At 39.7% G+C, this 25496-nt stretch overlaps 1 protein-coding gene and 1 non-coding gene across 4 annotated transcripts in view; one reads left to right on the top strand and one right to left on the bottom strand.

Annotated features, from left to right (window-relative positions):
• The window catches only part of LOC141414905 (uncharacterized), a 63318-nt gene extending 39050 nt beyond the window's left edge, over positions 1 to 24268 (bottom strand). Inside the window, exons 1-2 of one of the 3 annotated variants that reach the window (XM_074050590.1) lie at positions 23953 to 24262; positions 12107 to 12326 (exon numbers count right to left, since the gene is read on the bottom strand). The gene's annotated coding sequence lies outside the window, so the exon portion shown is untranslated. Of the gene's footprint in view, positions 1 to 12106; positions 12327 to 23952 lie in introns of all 3 variants that reach the window. The other 2 variants (XM_074050594.1, XM_074050588.1) reach the window with 2 other exon arrangements.
• On the top strand, positions 8744 to 8829 carry LOC141415329 (small nucleolar RNA SNORD71). Its single transcript, XR_012440302.1, has one exon. It is a non-coding gene; the product is annotated as a small nucleolar RNA SNORD71 (small nucleolar RNA).
• Positions 24269 to 25496: the final 1228 nt, after the last annotated feature.

The raw sequence follows: 25496 nt of genomic DNA, 5'->3' as shown, positions 1-25496 counted from the left end.
ATGTGATGAGCACCTGACAGATGGTAGGTGTTGTACTGGGGGAGGGTTATAAGATCAAACAGGGAAACAATCTTATTCGCAAGGACCTTAAGATTTAGAGAAGGAGACCGGTACATATTCAAAATTCAAAAAAGTCCTAAAAGGAGTACATATGCAAGTGATAGATGAAGAAAGAAAGTGCTAAATTTGGAGATATTTCCAAGGCAAAGTCAATAAATTCTCAACTTTACTTGAATATAGAAACCAAGAGGGAAAAGAATTCGATTAGTCTAAGGTTTTTACTGTAGGGGACTAGAAGAAAGGTAATATTATTTAATTAGGAAAAAGAATACAGAAAGAGATTCAGGCTTTCTGGATGAAAGTGAATGTGTTTTGTTTTGCTCCAAGTGCCCATGGAAGATCAAGGTTGAGGTGTTCATGGGTAACTGAAATGTGTCTGGAACTCAAGAGAGATATAAAGGGGTTAGTAACTCATAAAGTCTGATAGTTGTGGGAGCCGTGGAAGATCTTTGGGAAAGAAAAGAAATTGCTGATTAGAAAATCAGTCAATGTTGTGTTCAAAGAGAATGGAGGTATATATGGGGCACAAGGATAGGATGAAGAATGGGGGCAACTGATAGAGAGTATACATGTTTAAAAACTTAAAAATATGATAAGAAGATAACAACACAAAGCTTCTCCCCACTCCCCTCATAGATACTGCTTTCATCAAACTCACAAATGGCTTCAAATTGTCATATTCAGAAAGCACTTTCCAACCAGTGTCTTCCCTGACCTCTGGAGATTTGCACTATTGGCTCCTCAGTGTCTTGACACGACTTCTGTGACACCATCTTTCTTCTCCCATGTCTCACTTTTTCTCAGCTGTTTCTCCTACCTTTTCATTAAATACTGGGGTCCCCCCAGAGCTGCACCCTAAGCCTTCTCTTTTATTCAACATGCTGTTTCTAGTGGTTTTCCAGCTTCAGTTGCTGCTTAACAAACAGATGACTCTCAAAACAGTATTTCCATCTTGGGCATCTGACGGAGAGAAAGTAAGCAATACATGTCTGTAGAGACTAGGTTCTCGGTGGGTTTGTTGAGCCACAGTTTCTATTGAACATCACCATCAGGATGCCCCATAAAGTCTTAGATTTAACATACACAAAAGTAATCTTCTGTGCCTGACCCTTCTTTTTTAACTGCTACTTTTTTCCTCCTTCAGAAAAGGGCATTTATTAGGGACAATTTACTCTGTTAGGTTTTAAAGACTATGGAACTACATCTCTTAAGAGATTATTCGAGCATAGCACTTTGCCCTAAAGCACTACTGTCTTATGACAGAGCTCTTCTGGAGAAGTAAAAGACTAGGACTTGTCAGGCTAAGAGGATAGCTTGGACATTTCTAAAAGATAAGGTGTTTACCGTGGAAGTGGAATCACTAGCATATCTAAAGGTTGATATGCAAAGTCTTCCTATAGGAAAGGAGACGGCGTACCCGTCTCAGTGCAGTTGTAGGCATAGACTAATTGTCCTGTGAGTTGCAGAGCAGTGGCCTAGGCTGTGAAAGTGTGATTGCTAGAGCTGCAGGGAAACGTTAAATATGACAGATTGCCAACAGCTCAGCAGAAAGGTAGTTGGACTTTCTGGGTCACTAGCAATGCCATCTTCTGAATAGAGAAGGGAATCTCTGCATTAGGAGGAGGGGAGGTTGGTTCCTGAGATTGGGGTGGTGGTGGTTTCTAGGAAAAGAACAGATTTAGGCTTTGTTGTGCAGGAATACTACTTGCTTTTACTTCTCATGGTCTCATTATTTCCCCACATATTTTCCTTCCACAGAGTTAGGCATTATTCTCACTGAGGGTCAGTTTCATTTCAAGTTTAGTGCTTTTAAAATATTGACTTTTGTACAATTAATTGTTGAGCGTATCTTTTTTATAAGTGAAATATTTTTTCCTTACTTTCACTTGACTCAAAAATAAATGAATGGGTACCATTTTGTCTTTCCTTCCTAAATTTCCCTGAGGCATATACCAAGTATGTGTGAAATGTCAGCTCAACTAGGATATTTTGGAAGTAACTTATCATGCCTATGAAAAGCAGGCTAGAGTAGAATTCCCTTCCTAAACTTACTGATGAAATTGCTATTACAATAGTGCCAACAATTTATTGTTAAGGAGATTAAACAGCAAAAAACCCTCTTCTGAAAAATTTAACTTGATTCCTAAATTCTGTGCAGTGCGTGAATTCACCCTTACAGCCATAGGGTTTGAAAAATTCACTTGCTGGAGGTGTGTGTTTGTGGGTGTGTACACGTGGGGGGCGGGCAGTTAATTAGGAGCAAAAGGGTTAAGAAGAGGTTAATTTTTGTAGACGAGAAGAAATTAAAAAAGAAAAAGAATATGCCATCCCTTCATTAAGAGGAAATAAAACTGCAAATAGATAAAATCCATTCTAGAGTAGAACTCTTTCCCCACATGGGAAGAGGCTTTTGGCCTCCTTATAGGCTTCTCAACCACCCAGATTCTGTTCCCCACAGGGCCCAATTTAACCTTTTTCTGTTTTTTCCTAGCTACCATATAAGATGAGGTAATAAAAGGTGTCTGATGCAATAATGTCAAACCAGAATTATCCTATGTTTAGCTTCCACCTAGAACAACTGCGTTCAGTCCCATCCTGGCTATCTTAAGCAGGAAGCAGCTTGCCCCAATACACAAAAGATGTCAGTAGAACTTTCGTGTCAGGGCCTGTCACTTTCATGGGTTCCTTCCAAGGCCCTGCACCTAAGTAAGTTTGACTGTTCTTTTCTCCAGAAACTTCCCTAAAATTGAATAAATTTCAGGTTCCACAAAATCTGGACTCAGCCCTGATTATACACATATTTCATTGGCAAGTCCTCAGCTAACCTCTTTTCTACAAGGCTCCAACATCCATTTCACCTGAAGAATGGGTCCCACAGAGGCTCAATCCAGATACACATTGGAGGGAGAGAGCAATCACTTGATGAAGTTTCTGACTTGTTTACTACTTTGTTTGTATCTTCAGTTGTGCTTTTTATACCAAGCAGATCCTTTGACTTGATGCTAAATGTCTTAATGAATTTTTTAAAATACGCTCCCTTCATACCTTAGTAACTATCAGTACACTGGTCCTTTGTTTATGACCTCTAGTCAAAGGGATAAGAATTTTAAGAAACAGTAGTTTGGATCTAGCAACTAGAAGATAGGAATTTCAAGTGTTGTGTTTGTTATCTAGGAAAGGGCTGGCAACTGGTGAGGTGGGGGAAGAAGTGGGTGGATCTGGAGAGAAGAGAAACATTTCCCAGGCACCTACTGTGTCCCAAGAGTTATGTACAAGAGCATTTTATAACCATATTCCTTTTAATCCTGGGGGACAACAATCCTCATACCAAGTTTCCTAGAAGTTTGATTAAGACTCATTATTTTATGATTTAAATGGGTGTGTAAAAAGGAAGCAAGGCCAATCCCAAGGGATTCACATTCTGAATCACTGAATACTCTAGTTTCCTAAACAGTCAGCCTTCTAGGGCACTTGTATTTTCACAGAGAAAGCTGTGGAAGTGTGTGCTACCTGGCTTTTAGGAAGTCTTCACTGTGACCTCATGAGAGCTCACCAGCCACATTTGACCAGGCCATAAGAATGTCCCCTGGCAATGGTAGGCAACTTAAGTTCTGTCTTAGGCAGATTACTTCTGAGAGAGATGATACCAGCAGTGCTGCTAATACCATAAGCCTCCTCTGTCATTTACTTATAGCTATACTGTGAAAATAGCAGCTTGCATTCCACTAAACAGTTGCAAGTGATCACCTCTTTGAGCTAAATTTTCTCATGTAAAAAATTAGAAAGTTGGAAGAGACAATGGCTAATATCCTTTCAACTCTTCATATCCTATGACTTAGTCATTGGACTAACTGAAGAAACAACTAGCTTGGACTTATCATGGCTATAGGGTTGTGAGAAAGCATGGAAAAAAATGAACGTCAAGAAAATCAACAACAGTGTTGTCCCAATAGAACCTTCAGCAAATATGGAAATGTTCTCTCTATGTACTGTACAATATGGCAGCCACTAGCTATATGTAACTATTGGCTTTAAAATGAAACTAATGTGACAAAGAAACTGATTTTTAAATTTCATTTCATTTCAATTATTTTGAACTTAAATGGCTCCAGTATCAACTTTAAGTCAGATGTCAGGTATAAAGATCAAAGAACAAAGAATATAAAGATCATGGTAATGAAGTAAAGAATTGAAAACTGCTTCAATTGAAAAATAGAGGAAGGCATAGGGGTTTTATTTAGGCCTTTTACAAATAGAGCACCTTTCAACAGAAGGATAGACTCTCATCTCATAATAAAGGCAATGATAGTAGTACCTTGTAATTATGTATAACTTTATGCTTTCCAAAGATTAGTCATGGGTATAGTTTGATCCTCAAAATGACTCTGTGATATAGGATGCAAATAATATTTTCTCATTTTACAGATGAGGACATTGTGACTGGATGTTTGTCCATTACTGATCACAGTAAGGAAGATGTATTTTGAACCAATAGCGTCATACTTCATTTTCCCAGTGCAGCTTCTAGTCCCTCTCCCTGCCTAAGTTCATTTTGGAGGTGATAACCAATTTAAAAATACTCCTAAATTTAAGAATATTAAAAATGAGGAAAAGCAAGTGACTCAATTATCCACCAACTTGAACCCCTGAACAAACCAAGAATCAGTCATGTCTCTTTTGAGAAAAGACAAGGAGTAAAATTTAAGTCCCACTATGTGCCAATTGTTTTACAGGCCACACTTGACAGAACAACCTGTCAAGCATCACTTTTTTATTGTTGTTGAGAAAATTGCTGGTAGAGATCACACAGGTATGGACTGATACAACCTGGCACAGCCAGCATGGTGTTCTACAACTTCCCAGGTCTTTCCAAGAGTCACATTCACATTCAAAAGAAGTAGAAACTCTCTCTTCTTCCTCTCTTGCTGAGAAGTGGCCAAGCACTCAGGTTCCACAGTCACTCAGACTGAATTTCATCCTCAGATCTGACGTAGTTCACAGGATTTAACATTTCTGAGTCTGTTTCCTCAGCTGCACTACTGGGGAGTCATTTTACCTAGTTTACAGGTCATGGGATAAATTAAATGACATAAGTCATGAAAACCCTTAGCACTATACTTGGCACAGTACAGAATGATTGGTAGTTATTAATATTTTACATTATTAAGGCAGCCCTGCACACCATATTGTCAGTTCTAAAAAGGACTTTCAAAAACCTACCCTGAAGGGTATGACTTTCAGACAAGGTAATGTTTTTGCTAAAGTCTACCAAGTAGACTTTGTCTCTGAAGGATAAAGGACCCTCACCTAGATGTTGAAGATGAAATTGGATGAATGCAAAGATTTTCAAATAGTCATTGATAGAGTTGGTGACTTGAGGTTGAAGCAGTGAATGAGTGACATCTTTGCTCAGAAAGGCCCAAGGGGGTTGTCATGCTTTCTCATGACTTTTCATCTCCCAGTGAGATGATGTCAAATCTGGTCCCCTCTTGAGATCTAACTACAAATATCCAAGTCCTTCTTGCCTGTGTGTACCTGAATGTCACACCTGCAGGAACCTTTCCCCCACTCCCAAGACAATCACTCTTGTTCACTTATTTGGTAACTATTTATGAAGTACCTGGTTTGTGCTAGGCTGAGTTCTAGTAATCAGTCTATAGCAAGGAACAAGGTGTACTCTTAAGAGTTTACTTTTTGTGGAGAGTAATAAACACAACAAATAAATAAGATCACTACAGATTATGATAAGTGCTGTGAAAAATAAAAAACTATGCAATAAAGAATAGTTGGGGATGAAGTGTATGAGTGATGAGTTAGGAAAGGCCTCTCTGAAGAGGTGACATTTAAGCTGAGACCTGACTGACAAGAAAGGGACAGCCATGTGAAGATCAGAGGGTAGAGCACTCTGGGCAGAGGGTCTAGCAGATGCAAAAGCTCTGAGGTAGAAATAAACTTGATGCATTTGAGAGACTAAAAGGCCAGTGAGCTAAAGCTGAAGAAGAGAGTTAAGAGATGAGGTCAGAAGAAAGCAGGGGCTGGATCATGTCGGGTATAAACCAGGCAATGGAAAGGAGTTTGGATTTTGTCCTAAATGCAGTGGATGGCCATTTGGATATTATTAAGCAGGGGACCAATGAGACATGATTTTCCTTTTTAAGAGTTTATTCCTTAGCCTGTCACCCCTGCCCAAATGCCTAAGTGTGAGTGTGCGAGTGCACACAGTGGTTTCTCTTACGTGCATTGTCGTTCTGCCTTTTACCCAGTCATGCAGTCTCTCACTGCCCTCATTAAATCCTGCTTCAATACTGTGTACGAAGCTCAACCACTCCTTTGTATTTTCACTGCCATCGCCCAACTCAAGTCCTTGAAGAAAGGACTGCTTATGTCACTTTCCAGCTCAAGAACTTTCAATAGCTCTCCAGTGCCCAAGAAACCAAATCATAATTCTCTAGCCCTCTGCTATGTATTCTGACCTGCTCTTCTCCTGTCTATTCATACCTATATACATTCTGTACTCTGCCAAACTGATCTACTTGCTGTCTCTGAACATGACCTTCTTTTATCGATGCTATTTTCTGGATCTTCCCCCAGTTGCATCTGTTGAGATTCCACACCTTTCAATACCTGGAGTAGAATGATACCATGTCTCCATGATACCCTCTGGTCTTTCTGACTAGATGTGAACCTCCCATAGGATTCTGTCTGAGTCTTTTTGGAGCATTTATTTTATTCGTTGATTGCAGTGATCTGTGCGCATGTCTCACTCCCATACTAAATTATTGGCTCCTTGAGGATGGGGACTGAGTCTGATTCATTTTTTATGCCTGTTAGTATTGAGAGGACAATGTGGCATGCAGGAGGTGCTTGATAACCACATGTTGAATGAATGAATGAACAAATGAATAGACAAACTGATGATATTCTCATTGGGCTCACCACCCAATACGACAGTTTTAGAAATTGTGAGTATCATAAGAGGGAATCAGAAGGGTCTAGCTCTTTAATCTTCACAATGGCATCTTAAGAGCTCCAGGGAAACACAAATAAGCATGGAAATAGTTTTCTATGGAACAAATGAATGTCAGAAAAAGTCACTTGGGAATGACTGAGAATTACACCCTGTGTTAACAGCGCCCTGGGACATAGATTCCATGTCTGTGGCTCCTGCTATCCACAGCCCTTCCATACCCACAGTGGGTTTATGGGAAATAATGTAAAACCATTTCCCTTAGCAACTAATTTTGAATTAAGCAGCTTCTTCTCAGGAAAAAAAGATAAAAAGTTTTAGTTAATTCCCTAATTCTTCATTGTACTGTATTAGCATTCCAGAAGGACTAAATTAGTGTATTGGGTTTACCTCAATCAATTGTGTTTGTGAGTTAATTTATCTTAAGTGGTTTTGCTTTGGAAGGGTACTGGACGAACTTCCTCATGGAACAAATACATTTCTTTACATGGAAAATGGGTGTGACATTTGTAACAAGGCAACCTTTCCTCATTCACTATCTTGCTTCATGCGCTGGCCATGACTCTTTTTATGAATATGATAGTAAGCCCATGTCCATGTTGTTATTTAAATTTCACATACTTAGTACATTGCTTAGTTGCAAACCATCTGTTATTAATTATGTTTGAGAATAAAGAACCAATGAAGTAAAGGTGCCTTGCTTTTACTCCTCTTTAATAATAGTTTAAAAGATTCTTCCTAGAAGATTAAGGAACTCACTCTGAATCAGCCCATTTTGTGAGAAAGAAACATGACAACTGATACTCCCTGGGCAGGAGAAACCTCACCTTGGAATTCCACCTATGCCTACACACTTTCTTGTCTGTCAACAAGCTGGTTACCAGTTGTGATACTAGCTATGGTTTGACTACCGGGGTGATTCCCTAAATCATTTATGTGCATCCTCTCTTCTTTTGACTTCACAGCAGTCATTTATTCTGAAATATGGAATACTCTTAGCATGTCCTAGAGGATGACAGTGAATGCCAAGCTAACTTTGGTTTCTAAAATCTGTTTTCTCTTGGTCCTACAGACCAGATTGTTTCTGGCCTTATAGACTCAACTACTATTCCATTCCCCAGATAGTCCAGAAAAGAATCTTCTTTTTCTAATTTTTGTACCTCAGAGAGATCAGTGGGAAGGTAAGTCCTGTCCGTAGAGGGGAAAGAGGTGTCCACTCTTTTGCCTATGACTTTCTGAGGGAAGGTGGGAGAAAATGCATTTCTATTGCTATATTAGGCTTTTTGAGGTTACAGCACAAGAAAATGAGGTAAAAATACAGTCTGCACCTCAGCAAGGTCATTCACTATGAAGAAAGCCATGGTATAATAAAAACATGTGAAAACTTGGGTTTTCCTGGTTCTGATTTTAATAAACAAGGCAAGTAGGCAAGCTACCACACCCATGTAAGGTTCAGTTTGCTTAACTGTAAAACAGGGGAAAATGCCTTGTGCACAGGTTAATGGAATGGCAGTTGTAAAGCACCTGTTATTCTTATAAATAGGATAAAAGAACACAGGGGTGGGGCTGGGGGGGTTGACAGGTGAATCTGGTGGACTGGTCACTGTACACCTAAAAGATTTATGACCTCACACAGGACTCTGTCATTGGGCTTGTCCTGCTCAATTTGTATAGCGATGACTTAGTTAAAGCTACAAAAAACATTTTTGAAAATCTCATTTGGTGGAGGATGAAAATAAGGAATGATCCAGTTGCTAAATGTCTTATCACAATCCTGAAACTCAAATTGCTGACAGAAAAAAGACACGAGAAAATCTCATTTGAGAATGTTACAAAATTGGGAGAAATGACTATCAGATGCAAAATAACAATAACAACAAAAACCCTCAAAATGTCAGTTCTAGCAAAATGAATTTTAAGAGTGATAAAAGCAGAAAAACTCAAATCTAACATAAATTACAAAAGTCCAGGTTATCTACATGGTAGGATATGTTTAAAAAGGCAACAAAGAGGAGAAAGGGGAAGAGGAATTTACACTTTTTGCTGAGGTGCTGGAAAAATCAAATGTACTCAGGCTGTGTCAAGAGAAGTATGGTCCCTAAAGCAAGGGAGCTGAGAGTTCTCCATAGCATTGGAGCACAGGGATTGCTCTTGAATACTTCTCTTTAGGAATACAAATATAATAAAATACATTCAGTATAGTGGCCAGGGAGAGAAAGATTTCCATACAATGCCTATGAGGAACTCAGTGTTCCACCTGGAGAAATGCAGTGGTAACAGGCCCTCACACTAACTTTCTAACATGGGAAAGTTCGTGTGTCATCAAGATGGGTGAAATTCCCTTTATGTCTCTACACACAGAACTGGGACCAGGAACTAGATGACAGCAAAGCTCACCAAAGGTGCACCGAGCTGCCCGAGTGGCCGTGGGGGTCTTCCACATGCTCTGTGTGGCCCTGGAGGGAGAGTTATCATCAGAAGTTCAGGCACCAGGCAAGACTTGAGACCAGGGAAATTCAAAAGTTCCTTCTACCTTCAGAAAGCCCTGACTGTCACTGACTTCAGTGTCATTCAGTTTCTTCTGAGGAAAGGTCTTTGGGCAATTGGGCCAACAGTAAATGCTTTTAGTGGAAAACAATGTTTTTATTTATTCATAAGTTTTAAATTTTTCTGAGTTCTGGGCAAATAATGGTTGTAATCAACAGCACAGAATGATGGAAAAATACTGGATTGGGTCTCCCTCCTGCCCCCCTCATCTCTGACACCTGCTATTTGATTTCAGATAAACTATTTGACTTCTCTGGGCCTTATTTTCTTCATCTACTCATAATACTACTTAGGTTGTTGGGAGGATTAGGTGGGATCCCATGTCTCATTGACTCAAAGATACATATTTGTTCACATTTTAATAGTTCTAAAATTAAGCTATCAAATATTTTAATGTTGATAGCATGTATAGTATATATATAATTAGGAGGTTTTTTTAATTTCACAGAGGCACATAAAGTAATGTGGGTCTTACAAAAGTCAATGTAACTTATACTCAAAAGAATATGCTAACATATATTAAATGCTTAGCATAATGTTTGGCACACAATAAGTGTTCAATACACTGCAAATTCTACTCTTTCTTTTTTTGTTGTTTTTGGGGATCAAACTTAGGACAAGCACCCTACCACTTGAGCCATGCCTACAGCCCATCTGCTTTTAGTTTGTTTTTCAGACAGGGTATCATGTTTTTGCCAGAGCCAGCCTCAGACCAAGATTATTCTTCCTCTATCTCCAAACTAGCTGAGATTACGGGTGTGTATTACCATGCCCTCCGATTCTTCCACTTGTAGAGAACTGCCTCTTGAGGAACAGGGAGATCTTCCAGAATTAACCATTGGAATTGGCCTGCATATTGCCAATATGGAAAATTAACTAGAAAGTTCATACCCATCTGATCTTGTGGAGGATAATTTCTATTCTATACATGCATATACTAAAGCATATAATACATATATTCTTGCTCATCCAATCATTCCTATAATCTTGTAAACATTCTGTAACTTTCCAACTCTGCTTGCTCAGTATATTTTGGTTGTAATTGAACTCCATTTGCTGAATACAAGGCTAACTATGTTTGCCTGCTTTATTTTAGGAAAGAGGATATCCCTGCAGATACCAACATTCTACTCCCATTTTCCAAACCAAGCACCTAGCCCAGAATGTCTTTGTCAAGTTTAATGTCCTTCAGATCTGACTTCTTTCCTCTCCTGTGCTCAATTCAAGATGCTTTACTTTGTCACAAGAAGCATATAATAAACTCAATTCTGCAACAATGTGTCAATAATGGAAGTTTTTTCTTGACCTGGCTGGCCCTGAACATAACCATCGATACCATGGGTGTGTGGATTTTTCCTCTTGTAAAAACATATTTAACTCTTTATAAAGTGTTATCAAACATTGCCTTGTTATTATTTTGTTAATGAGTTGCCTAGGGTAAATCCATATTATATAAAATTCACTTCTTCATAGCTGCCTTGTCTTTTTAATTATTTAATGGTTCATATCACCTAATCTTGCAGCAGTATTAGAAATTATTTTGTTAGCTCTGTCTCTCTTTCTCCCCAGTCCAGTTTCTAGACAGTGGCTTGCTGCTCTGTGGCCCTACCATGCAGCAGTGGCAAAACTGAGTTTTGTTTTTATTGTTATAGTCAGTTAGCTAGTTGGCCAGTCAATGCTCACTCAGGGCCAATATCAACACACCAGTGTGCTAGGTTTGGGGAATAATTGGACAGATAAAATCTAGACCTTCAAGGCATTCAGCTTCTAGGGCAGAAGCATGAACAGAAGCCATACTGAGCAGGAGCTTTCTCAAGTGATGCCACGTAACTGATTCATCTGTGGTCTCCTTCCCCTCTTTCAGTGCATAGATATAACACAACACGCTGAGCTAGCTCTGCTATCATAAGAATACCCTGGGATCCCTGCTCTCTGTTGGAGTCGTTTGTTCCCAGAGATCTTTATGCTAGTTTTTCTATTATTATAATTACATGATTTAATTAAACTTGCTTAAAGGTTTGAAATATAGGTGCATATAAAGAAATTGTTTCTACAAGATCCAAGTTAGGTGTATAAGACAGGCATTAAACGTGAGTTACTTTAAAAATGTGCTGTTAACTTAGGAGTGGGAGAGCAAACTGTAAAATACCATTAAATCTGGAAAAGTCTGATTGCCTCACAAATGTCTTTAAAATTTACTCCACTTTAAAGAAACTAAGATTAAAAAAAAAAAAAAGATTGAGAAAACCTCAGAGGTGTGGCATATACTGAAATAGGACACAGAGCTCTAATGGGAGACCCTAGACTCGACAGATGAGGCCTTGGCCCTACGTCAAAAACCTAAGGGATGTGTTAAGTTAAAGGTTTAAGGAATGATTCTATTATTTTATCTGATTCCTACTTTAACAAACTTGTTCAACTAAGCCACTAACTATTAATTAAATTGGGTATAAGAGTTTCTACAGTTAACATAATACTGTGCTTAGTAGGCAAGGTGGTCTCTTTCAGTGAAGAGAGAGGGCTTGGACTCACCTCATGTCGGGAGGAGAGCCTGCACAGGTTTCAGAGGCTAGAGCAGGAGTCCTGAGGGAAATGAGGAAAGGTCTATCACCTCCCAGGGGAGAAATCTGCGTAGTCACAGAACCCAGTTTTCTAAACTTTGTAAATCAATCCAGAGGCAAGGCAGCATAGGTTTGCCTCATTCTTCTGCCATCGTTATATATTCTTAAGCAAGTCTTCTGCGCCTCAGTGTCTGCATTTGGAAGACAAGGAGAACAGCAGTAGCCACCTTAGTAGGCTATTGTGAAGAATATGTGAGATGACCTCAAAATAGTCACACATTAATAAAAATGTGTGTGAAATTACTTTAAGGTTTTCCAGGAACAAACGACTAGAAATGCTGAGGATGATTCTGGAGATGAAAGAAATGTTTTATTCCTCTTTTGAAATCTCTTGCCAAGAACATAGGAAGTAGGAGATTAAAGAGAAGGGAAGAGACGGTATAAGCCCCAAGGTGCTGGGCGCAGTGTCGTCTCTTGAGGCTGGTATGTCGAATGGGAAAGCAGACACTTAACAACAAGCACTCCCGATGAGCTCACTTAGTTCTTCCTGTGAAATAAGCATTCCCATTACTTCCATTTTCCTGATGTGGAGATTGGGTGTCCTAGAGGTTAAGTGCATCACTCAAGGTGGTAGAGATGATGCGCAGGGAGCAGGGACTAGAACTCAGGCCACCTGATTGCATTCCACTATCCCAGGCTGCCTTTCTCATAGCTGCTCAGTTGTCTTGTATTTATTCATTTGCTAAAACTTTGGCAGAACAGGATGCTTCAACTAATGGCTCAAATGAGGATTGAAGATTAGTGGGGTTGTCAATTATTCTGCCTATCTCTGACCTCCATTACCAAGGATAATCAGAAGCTAGTTCTAGCAATTTTTTGAAACTTTAATTTTAAATAAATTCATACAATATCATTTTTTTCCTCTTTACCCAAATTAAAATGTCCATGTCTTTTCAGTTTCTCATTTCAGACAAATCTCTGGCATGTCTTTGAGGCTGTCTGTTGTTTTTCTCTGGATCCTTTGTATTTCTGCTTTGTTTCCTTTGAAATGAAAGGACCCAATGCCAAATTCTGATTTTAAGGTGAAGTCATAACATCACTGTATATCATTAAACTGTTTTATTGTAATTACAGAAGTAGTCAATGCCAAATTATGTTTAGTATATTATTTTCTGCATTATTCTTTATTCCATTCTCAAAGTTAATACAGCCTATTATATCTCATTCATTCTTCTGACTGCTGCTGCACAGCGAGCAGATGTCTCCATTGAGCAATCCACAATGAATCAGAGATCTTTTTCCTGAGCACTTACAAGTAGAGTAATTCAGAGCCCATCAGTGAATATGAGCTGTTTCAATTGTTCCTTCCAGTGTATGTTAGCTTGCACTTGTCTGCATAAAATTTCAAAGAACCATAGATTAAAGATGGAAAAGACCAGTTAGTTTATCAAGCCTTCCCACTCTGCTAGCAAAAGCAAGTAAAAGAAGTAATTCTGTTAGGTCATACTATTTAAATGATGCTTATTAATAATAATTACAATTGCTGTTTAGAGTGCCTAATCTCTTTCATCCTAAAATCAGTTAAGATCCTTTTTTAAAAGCAGTGTTTCTTTTCCAAAAGGGAACTAGAGCACAGACATCAATGTTACCATACCCAAAGCCAAGCCAATGAAGCCAAGAATTCAAATTCAGTTGAGTTCAATAAACGGCTCGAAGCACCAGTTATTTGTTAGGCAGGGACACTGTTGGGTGCTCTTCGTGAACAGGGGTGAATAGAACCTAAAATCCTGTGCTCTTGTGTACCGTCTATTAAGTGAATCATACTAGTGAACACGTATAGTTCTTATAGTCACTCTGAGAAGAGTAGAAGCTAACATGGACATTCAGGGGCAGGAGTTCCTCTGACTGTAGGAACTGAGAAAGACTTCATTAGGAAAGTGATAGTTGAGCTAGGTCTTTGAGGAAGAAGGGCATAATGTCCATCCACAAGAATTTGAGGCAAGGGGGCTTGAAAAAAGAACCAACCAAAACAGAACGAGTGTTCTGTGAACAGTATTTCTGCCTTACAGCATAAAGACTAATATAAACTCACTTTAAGTGAATAAAGCTCATATATACAAGATGTCTAAGTAGCCTCTTTGAACAGAACTAAGATGTAGAAACTCAACTTAATCAACAACCTGAAACAAGTAGAACACAGACTACCAGTCATGAATAGTTTTATAAGACAAGGCAGAATGTTTTGAATTAGGACTGTCTCAAAAAAAAAAATTGGGAAAACCTGGTATTGAATATAAGAAAACTTGAGAATTGCCAACTATAGACTAAAATTCCCAAGAATAAATAGATAAATGACCAACCTGCCAGTACCTTAGTGTACCTGGTGCCTTTTGAGAACTGATATGAGTGTACCATGTGGTCACTCTGGGGATTCATGGGCCCTTGTTGGTCTGCTGCACAGCTCTAGTGCTCCAACCTTGGAAGCATGGAACAGATGACTCCAATTTCTGGTTCCTTTAATAGATATCTGTGTAAGTGTAGACTAGGAAAATACCAAGACATTCTTATTATTAATAAGAGTAGATATTTTCTCACTTTCAAAGAACCTAATATTTGAAAACACTGTCAATACATTACTCATTTATTATATTGCTTTATTATAAAGCTACCTATTTAATAGCACCTTTTATAAATCACTGGTGTGAAGAAAAAGGAAAGTATAGAAGGCTCTGGTATTTCCACATTTTCCCCTGAAGGACCATTGCCAATGTCATCTCTTGCACAAAGCCCTCCCACTTCCACCATTGTTTCATTCCAAATTAGTTGTTCTCTCCCTTGATTATCACAGTTCTTTGCTCCATTGTTACACGTTTTACAATTAGTTTTGTGATCATCTGTCTCTGTCCTCCAGGAAAGGACTTTAACCGAGGAGATTCAAGCCCCACTCTTCTTGCATTCCCCACAATGTCATGCTCATTTCTTCAGGTCTCGGAGACCCTATTTTTGGCATATTTAAATTATTTGAAACAATTTGTGTCTGACTCTTTCCAATATTTGCCCTTGTCTGTTTAATCATGGCACCAGATTTGGATGCAATATTTTTATGTGTGTGTATGTGTGTGTGTCTTACACCACACTTCAGCTAATCATCATGCATGTTGTAGTGCACTGAAGACATAGTGTTCTTGACAAGACCTGTACCTTGACTCAGTCACATACGGGTTTGGAAAACCTTTGGAGTCAGACTTACCTAGGTTTAAATAGTCTTATGCTGAAGAACAATTAGCTTTTACATTTGTATGACCTTGGGCAAGTTATACTCTCTGGACCTCAGAGTCTTCAACTATAAGATGGAAATATTAATAGCTCAAATGAAGCAATGTATGAAAGTTTACCTCAGTTGGTGGCACATAGCAAATACTCAATTATTATAAATAAATGATATAGCAAGTGATATTTTACCCAGCACATTATTATTTCCTTTCTTTCTATGTGCTAAAATACTTACTACAATTAAATTAGGCCTATTATGTACATACATAGGTCTCTTTAAATATATGATCCCATCTAATTTAATTCTTATAACAAGCTATCAAAATAATAATTTTATCCCTATTTTACAGAGGAGTAAAATGAGTTGGAAGAGAATAAACAGTCCAAGGTCACATAACTGGTTCAGTTCAGATTGTTCCTGAAGCTACAGGGAAGAAGGCTCTAGAATAGACTAGGGAAGTATAGGGGGTAAAAACACAGGAAGAAAGTCCAGACCACAACTCCCTATGGAGATTAGTATTTCTATTTGTCCTCATTCTGTCCCTGATTCCAGGATTATGCTAGCCTCTGTCATTCATGTCAGTATATGCTTACTCTCACTACTCACCTACTCCTGCTTTTATAACAAGTGTATGAAATGATATAATTCATCTAAAAGCTAACTTTAATCCACTTCCCTCCCCCAATTTCTTCCTTGGTTATGAATTTGCTATTTGTTCCCATGGTCTTCTTATCTCAGTTATACTAATTACTACCCATGAAACATTTTAATTTTTAATAACTTGCTTTTCCTTAATTTTCTTAAATTTCCATAATGGTTGCGCATTAGATATATCAAAAACATTTGCTGCCAGCTCCATGGGAGGGAAGATAACCCTTCCATAGTCCCTCCTAAAAGGCAAGGTTATGTTACATAAGCAACAACACTGGTGCCCTGCCTACCTCCCTTTGCCATAGCATCCTACAACTCCAGTCTTAGATTAGCTAAGGACCGTAATGCCTGCCAATGAAAACATGAACTGGGTTCTTTCTTGGAAACCAACATTAGGTAGGTTCTGAGAGAATGTGGTAATTCTCAGGAAAACTACAACTGAAAGAATATAAGGCAAGAAAGCATTAGGAAGAAGCCATAATGCAGGCAGGGAAGATAGAGGAGAATTCTGGGCATGAGGGTCTTAGTAACTCAAAAAAGCAACAATTAGGTGTAAGCAAAAAACTATGAGATTGAGAGGAATTACCCCAAACAATGCTAGAAGACCAAGCAAGAAGCCAAAGAAGCCTGAGTAAAGCAACAGGGTGAAAGCATAAGACTGCCAGAGACAGGCGGCTCCACTTAGAACTGGCTCAGTACCAGAAAGGCTTCCAATCCTGATCTCTAGTCCCATTCAAGCATCCTCACAATGGATGCTCCTTTTCTTGAGGAAACTTGAGTGAATCTGGTCTTATAACTAGAAGCCCTTTCATAGAAGTCTTGGCCCTTAAAACCTTTTTCTAGAAAATTAAAGTTATTATTACTAAATTATTTCTGATGGTCACCACTACAGACTTCTGAAAGCCAGGCATTCACCTTACTGTTTTCTCACTGTCCATACTTCCTCAAAGATCTCTTTATTTTCCATTTCTGAGACAGAAGAAATGTCTTCTTTGGCTACTACCTAAACATCAATAAGTGATCCTACTAAAAGTAAGACAGGCAAATGTAACCAATTTACTTATAATTGGCGATTCATTGACATAAAAAATGAAATCTTAGTAGGGAATCACAAGGCCCAACAATAGGAAACATGAGAAAAAGTAGCTTTAGTGGGGAAAGGCTGGGCTCCAAAGGGAGGATTTGGGGATATACAACATGCTTCATTACAAATGTATAATTTATTCTTTGCAACAGGGGAAAAGAATGAATATCCTATGAGAAATTTCCTTTTTTAAATGTTAAGACATAAGGTTGCATAATTTCAGGCTTTTTTTCTGTCATTCTTTTTGTATTTAGTTAAATTTATTAATAAGCTATATTTCCATGTGGATTGTTTATTCTCTCAACAGTCTGTTGTTTCACTCTGTCCTGAGCCTTAGGGCAAAGATGATCCCAACCCCTGAGGGGGCTGCAGCCCAGAGGGGAAAGCAGGTGAATCCTATAGTGTGATAAGAGCCACGTAAGTACATGCCCAACCTAGAAGGTAGAGCAGGGTTGGGTGCTGTGGGTCCAAGAAGCTTTCCAGAAGCAATACCAGGGTAAGTCCTGAAGAAGCATCTGGAGCTGGCTTGGAAAAGGTAGGGCAGAAGGACGGTCCAGGCAGAGGGCACTGGCACAGATAATAGAATCTTGCATTCTTTAGTCTACGGTTGCCTTAAATACTTCAGTGTGAATACTGTGTTCAGGATGGCTATTTGCCATGCAACCCACTAAACAGCCATCCTGAGAGCAAGTATGTCCTTGACCCTCATGCAGAATGTCCCTTGTCCACAGATTCTCAACAAATCTTTCTCTTCAAACATATACTAACTGCAAAAACCAAAGGACCACAAAAAGTTCAACACATCTAGAATTGGACAAAATAAAGTTATCTCAAGATTCATTAGTTTTTCTTCTGAGCTAATAATGACATGATTTCTTTCAATTGACATTAACAGCAGTTTTGAGTCTGTGTATTTATTTTTCAGGAAAAAGAGTGATTATGGTTTTTATAGAATTACCAATGCTGTCCAAAGCTTTAGACTAAAGGCATTTTAATTCTTTAACTGAATAACATAAAAAGCACTTTTTATAACTACTTAGATAATTAAAAATGAGATTGGTGACAATAACATATAGAATGTGCTTTTCTTTCCTTTCATGGTAGTTAGCATTCATCAGTAACTAAACATCTCGCACATTTCTACTGAGTACATTCACATGTTCTAGAAAGATTGCTGGTATACTTGTTCCTGTTTTTCCATCTTTAAAATCAATAATACATTTCTTCTATATTTACTTGTTAGGATTGTTATGAAATTAAGCAATATATCCAATGTTAGTAATTTCAAACAATCCAGAATAAATTAACAATGTAAGTTAAAAAAAATTCTATATGATTTTCAAAATCTCCTTTCCCTCCTAGAAAGTAATTGTATTTTTTTTGTTTCAGGCAGGGTCTCACTGTGTAGACTGGACTGGCTTGAACATATGATTCTCATGCTTTAGTCTCCCAAATCCTGGGATTATAGACTTGTGTCACCATGCCTAGCAGAAAATAATTATATCTCACACATTGTTTTTAAGGTGAAAAAAATTAAGACCAATTAAGAGTTGCTGGTTTGTTAATTATCAAAGCAGCCTTGAACTGGTTCCCTTGTTACAAGCAAGATGATGTTCCTAAAGTGTGGCTGCAGATTTATTCTGGGGCTCTAAAAATTGCATTAACAAGCTACCATGTAAAATTTTTATATTTTTTTTCCAAAAGATTAACCAATTCTAGATGAATAGTGCTTGAAATTACCCATAGAGGAAATATAACTAATGAAAGCATTATTCATCTTCTACCATTTCATTCTCAGTTACATTTCAAAAGCAGCTTATTGCACATACCTGAAGGTATGTATATATAATACACATACTATATATATTGAACATGTCAGCAACTCTTCAATATCCTTTGGAAGCTGCTTATCATAAAGACTGTCAATAGTCTTGTTATCCCCAAAAGCATAGTGTTAAACACATAGCATGTATCATCAACACTACATTTGCTTAAACTCGTCCTCTGCATCCTCACAACAACATGTGAGCACAGTACAAAAAGAAATGCATGATTTCTTTGAGAAAGCCTGAGAGAACAGTGAAGCTAAGAGATGTACCCAGTGCCCATCCATTTTAAATTCATAGTTATTATACAGGAAGACATGCATTCAAAACAGCCTATTCTTTTGAAAATTGTTCTACAGTCTCTCGCACATGTGCCTGCATGCTGACTGGCAAATTCTCTTACAATCCATAAATTAAAATCCTACTTTTTCTTAACATGCTTTTCGCTTCAAAATGTTAATATAGTTTGTATGGTGGATGTGTAAAAACTGAATCTTATATATCTACAAAGCCTACTGTATTTCCCCTTTGGCAACTGTAATTCTTGAATTGGGCTTCATATAAATGAAGTGACTAGAAGACTAGATTCACAGAGTATCCAATTCATAGAATCAGAGAAACAAGTAAAAATAGCAGAGCTGGAGGGAAACTTAAAGATGATCCTGTCCAATTTCCTAATTCCAAAGACATCCAGAGCACTGATAACGGAGATTTTGGCAAAACTCAAACCAGAAGCTGGTCCAATGTAATTTGTAGAAAAGGTGTTATTAAATCAGAATTTGGAAGATTTTGAAAACTCAGGGCATGTCAACACAGAACCTTTTGCCTGAATAGCATGGTGACTGCCTCAGTCTCCTGCTTCTCCTCTCCTGAAGAGATAGCCTAACAGAGACATTTAATCTACTAGCTATCGCACCCCTGATTTTCTTGGGAGTCCTTGGGTGTGTCACATAACCTTACTCAAAAATAACACAAGGGTAACAATATTACTTAATTCACAGGGCTGCTACAAGAGGGGCCCAAGCAAATATTTTAGAGTGCATTAAAATGTCCAAGTTTAGAAGGAATGGGGAAAATTTCCATTTTTACATCTTATATTAATGCCTCTTGGGAAAAGAAAAAAACCCAAAATTTCCTTCAATGAAACTACACGTAAAAGTAGCATTTGTTATTGAGTTTGGAGAGTGTCCTACACGTTGGGTTGGTTCTGCCTTTCATAGCACTAGAGACTCCAGCATTTTCACTCATACAAATACTTGCACATTGCATCTTTTAAAATGTCTTAACAGTCTTCATTTTTACTCTCTCAGAGTTGAGGATGAACTGTGTCCCTGCTATCTGACCCCTGTTAAGTCTTTCCTCAGACCAGTCCTTGTTTTATTCACTTCTCAACTTTCTCTTCTGTTTGGGTTAGTTTTCCAATGCCAGCTCATCCTGTGTCTCTCAGAGGCAGCTCCCCAGGGAGTAACACATTTGTCGGGGAGCATGTCGGAAGTGATCAAAGACTTGTGACTAGAGTGCATACTGCTCAGAAGAGCAGCCATTGGCCACAGGTGTCAATGCAGACCGTGCAAGCTCCATTTAGATTTAGATTGTTGCTACAACGTGGGCCTGGTACGTAGCTTCAAAACAATGCTGGCTGCATAGAAATGACTCTCATTTTGCTCATGACATGACTTAACCACACAACGTGTGTGGGTTCCCAAAGTATAGGCACCAAACCTGTGATTTATGTGTGGGTGGGCATGTCTGTCTTCTTTTTAAACTATTAAATTAATCTAAAAAAAGAGACAGATTGACAACACTAAAGACAACACTCCCTTGAGTACTAGAGGAAGACACAATGTAGAAAATGGTGATATAAGCACTAACACAAACCTGCTTCCTTGGAAATGACTGGCATTTCAGCCATATATTCTGTTCTCTCCAAAGAAGGTCATAAATGGGTGGGGGATGGGAAATGGTCCAACTCTTGGTGTCACCAAACCAGTAAGAGTTTAATAACCCAACCAAAATGGGATCTGTTGAAGAGGTTTAAAAAAAATCTTTTTCACTTATAAATAGATATGTGTCCTTACAAGGTAGTGTGTGAAAGGCCGTTTCATTACAGTTATTGTCTTTGGAATTCCAAGATGACAGTGGTAACAGTGGAGCTTTCTGCAGCTAAGCATTTAGCATCAGCCCAGGAACTATGGAATAAGTGAGAGGAGGGCTTCACTAACCACAGTCTCCTCTGAGTTTAATAGGGTGCAGAGGCTATGACTAATGTGAATTATCTGGATAATGACTGTACCATAGGCAGGCTCACAACAAGTGTGAAGTTATTTAATAGAACAAGTGTAAAGGGTTAGCAGATGTTACATGTGTCTCTGTTGTACTCTGTGCTGGGGATGGTGGTGAATTTTCTACAGTCTTTGGACTCACTGGACTGAATAGGAATGCCACCAATGGAATGGGGGTTGGCTGGGGCAAGAGGCAAGGGGATCTCAAAGGAACAGTTAGCTTATACCTAGTTACAGAGTCAATAACTTATACAACTTTATGTCACATTATAATATCTGCATGCTGTTCAAAATATGTATATATATATAATCAATGTTATAACTACAGATTTGTGAACTATATGGTTAGTGTTGATCATCTCAACAAGGCCAGAAGCTCTCTTGAGGATCGAGACATACCCACTTTGCTCTTTCCTACAGTGCCCAATACAGTTCCTGGCACATAGGAAAGTCCCCCAAAACATTAGTTGAGTAAACAACTGATACACAAATGAATTCATGCAAATTCATATTGTGACCTTGTTTGCTGTGTTTGTGCCATGTTATGACATGTGCTGCTAGAACCCAGCACAGAGAGCAGAACTGGAAAAAATGCCTGCTCTGCATGGCCCAAATGCTGGAGCGTGTGAGATGGAGTGTGGGTGAGGGAAATGTGACCCCACGGTGATCTTCTTGCCACCACAGCTTCATTGAGCCCCCCTCCCATCATTCCTTATCGCCCTTGGGCCTTAACATCTTCATGGAAAACATAAATAACCATTCTTTCCCCTTGTGGTTTTGGAATTCTAACATTTCTGAAAGCTGTCTAGACCCCGAAGCTTGCCAGACTGCAGCAAGTTATTCAGCCTTCAAAGTAGAAAACAATGAAGTTTTAAGATGTAAAATACAAGTCTATTTCAATACAATATCATATTAAAGAAGTTCTGGGAACTTCTTGACAGATGGAGACCAACTAATGTCTTTCCTTTATCCTTTCTTGTACCCAGCAGCCAGGTTTCCAGGCCTCTATGGTAGAAAATACATATTCTTAGGGGGGCTGGGCCCTTGGCTTCCATCTCTAGGTATTCCAGGGAGTCAGTGTGATGAGTATTTCAGTTAGAATGGAAGGAATCATGGCCTCCCAGACATTTGCAGATTTTCTTGGACAAGTAGCAGACATAGTCAAAGAAAACCTAAGAACTGGGTAAGAAAGCAAAATTCCCCAGAGAATTCTGAGAAAGCTACAACTGAGAGGTTTAAGACAATCACTGTGTAAGAGAAGAAAGGAATCCACAATTCAAAAAATAAAATAAAAAGTTGACATTTTTTTCTTCCAAACCAACACTTTAAATTCAATACAGATTATAGCCTTCTACCCCCATCTCTTGAGATGTCACTTTAAAAAGCAAAAAGCTTTATCCTCAAAACCACCAGTGAGGAAACAGCCAGCACATTTTACCCTCACACACAGTAAGATATTTACTCTCTGAAAAACAGCAATTGTAAATAAATCTCATTTAATCTCTAAAAGCCACAATAAAAACCTTTAACCTCCAAGGTAGAGTTTACAGATGTGTATGCATGCCTTGTCAGTGCCAGAAAACACAAGGTCTTGAACAAACTAACAGGAGGCACATTTTCTGTCTCTAACATCTTGTGTTGACCTTTTTTTTTTTTAAAAAAATGTAGTAGGGAGGAGGAAAGGGGAAAACACAACCCCTCCCACCCCATTCTCTTTACAAATCGGCCAATAAATCTGAGGAAAAAAACACAAGAGAAAAGGACAGAAGCCAACAGGTGGAAAAGGGCTTTTTGTTTCCTTAGAAATGCTCAGACTCTTGATCTGTGCTCCCTGGTCTATTTGTCTCAGGGTGTCTTTGAAGATGGTTTTATTATCGTGATGGTGATAATAAAGAATAATGATAACACTTCTACTTTGTGATTCCACAGCATTTCTAGCTTGAAAATTTCTCCACGCATTTTAGACATAGTGGTCTGTTCTGTTTCACGAAATCCCAGGGACACATGCACCATCCCCAAAGTGCTCTCTCGATTTCACAGACGGAGAAACTGAGGCACAGGGCACCCTACAACTCCTTTACAGTGTCTATGACCAGAGAAATCCCCGAGCCTGGAAAAGTTTCGGGATGGTCTTGTGGCAGAGTTCTCTTGCTCTCCCTTCTTGCCTGCCATGCAGCTCCTCCTCCAAGAGTCAGGGCTGGGGTGCTAAGGATTGGGGGGTACCTCCCCTTCACACCAATCCCCCTCCCATACACCCACGAGCACACTAGCACACACAAAGCTCCGTGCAATCCCTGCAGACACTTGCACAGCCCTATCCAGTCCTGCCAGCCTGGGAATGTACAGTGGAGCTCCAGGCCTCCTTTGGCTCTGGCTGGGGTTTCTCTGAACCAGGGCCCTGCCCTGTTCTCCTTCTTTCAGGCTTCTCTCCCTCCCACCCCCCACCCTCCCATCCTCTTCCCACCCCTCTCCTTCCACCCCTTCTCCCCACCAACCCAGAGGCACAGATCCTGTTCCTGGGGTTCCCTGGAAAGAAGGGCCATCCCCAGCCCTGAGCACCTAGCAGACTTGCAGGGGCAACGCGGGAGCTCCAGTCGCAGGACCCCAGCGCGCCTCCTGAGCAGCGCAGGAATGAGACCCCCACTTCCAGGCACAGGCGAACAAGCCTGCCACAGAAGAAGCAATTGTTAGGGCTCTTACCTTTTTTATGAGGAGAAATTCTGGAGAATCATTTCAGAAACTGAGGGGGGAAAGTGAATGGAGACAAAAAAGACCCTTTGCCTGCAATCCCTGGCCTCCTGGTATCAAGACACCAGGACAACATCAAAGCAACTTAGGGGGAACACTTTAGGGGCCTATTGTCTGCTCTGGTCTGATCTGTTTTTCTTCTGACTCCCCCTCTTGCTGCGGTGACACTTGGTACGGCCCAGGCATTCATGCCAAGTAGCTTTCACACATGGAAGCTTGTCTCAAGCAATTGCTGACAAGCCACAAACAAGACATTCTCCCTCCCTTCTCTGCACCCCCTCCTCCCCCTCCACCTTTTCCTCCTCCCCTCTTGTCTCCCCTCCTCCTTTCTTCTGAATGCAAACTTAAACTCTCCAGTGACAGGCAGGCTTGCAGGCTTGGCCTAGCTGCACACACACACACACACACACACACACACACACACTCACACACACACACACACACACTCACTCTTACTCTCTCACTCACATGCAAGCAGCTCAGCTAGTTGCTGCTGCACTGGAGGAGTTAAGAGACAGGAAAAAGCCCAGGCTGAGTTGGGGGCAGGGAGAGAAAAGAGAGAGGGAGAGCAGCCAGAGCAGAGCCGCCTCTCATGTCCTGGTAAGATGGCAGAAGAGAGGTGAGCCCTTTGGAGAAACAGCAGTGGCCACACACGTGTGCACATATACCCAGACTCAGAGGCCACGGGAGCCCAGGACAAGTGACACAAATGACCCACAAAGGAAAATGCAAAGTCCCATCAGCTTAGCTTTGAGGAGAACTGAGGGTTCTGTGGAACGTTTGGGTGGTTTTTCTTCTTCTTTACTCTCCTCTCTAAAGGATCTAGTCTTCCTTCAGTGTATAATTGAGCATAGGCTTGGGCCACTAGTTAAAATAAAGCCATGAATTGCGTTAATGTGTGAGTAAACTTAATTATAGGATCAACTTGTACCTGGAATATTTTTTAAGTGGAGGGTTTTTCCCCTTCCTTTCCTTTTCTTTTTTAGCAGAAACCATAGCCAGGAGGATAGTAAGAAGTAGTGTAAACTCTGAGAGCTGCGAAGTGTGATGCTAAAGTTACTGATTGTAGGCTGCTGGAATTTATGGAGGGTGGGCAGAGTAGAGTCGGAGGGGGAGGGGGAGTGTCTGTGAGCTGTTTTCTAGGAATGAAGGGCAATGAGGTAGGATAATGAATATGGCAAGACGCAAGCAGGAATTTGATTGGTGTGGAGAGAGAAGGTAGGGGGTGGAAGGCGGGAAGGGAGAGAGAGATGGAGAGAGAGAGAGAGAGAGAGAGAGAGAGAGAGAGAGAGAGAGAGAGAGAGAGAGAGAGAGAGAGAGAACTCTGCATTAAAGAAAGAAGAAGAAAAATGGAAGCCCAAAGGTTGAAACATGCGGAGTAAATGAGATGGCAAGGGAAGGCATAAAATGTGAGCAAAAAGAAACACAAAGGATGTGCAAATTTGCAGATGGCATGAAATCAGGAGGGCCAATTGAGAGCAGGAAGAAAGACAGGA

This window comes from Castor canadensis, chromosome 12, assembly GCF_047511655.1.
Source record: "Castor canadensis chromosome 12, mCasCan1.hap1v2, whole genome shotgun sequence".
NCBI classification, from domain to species: Eukaryota; Metazoa; Chordata; class Mammalia; order Rodentia; family Castoridae; genus Castor; species Castor canadensis.
Note: the sequence above shows the minus strand (reverse complement) of the source record. Positions and strands in the feature narration are given on the sequence as shown.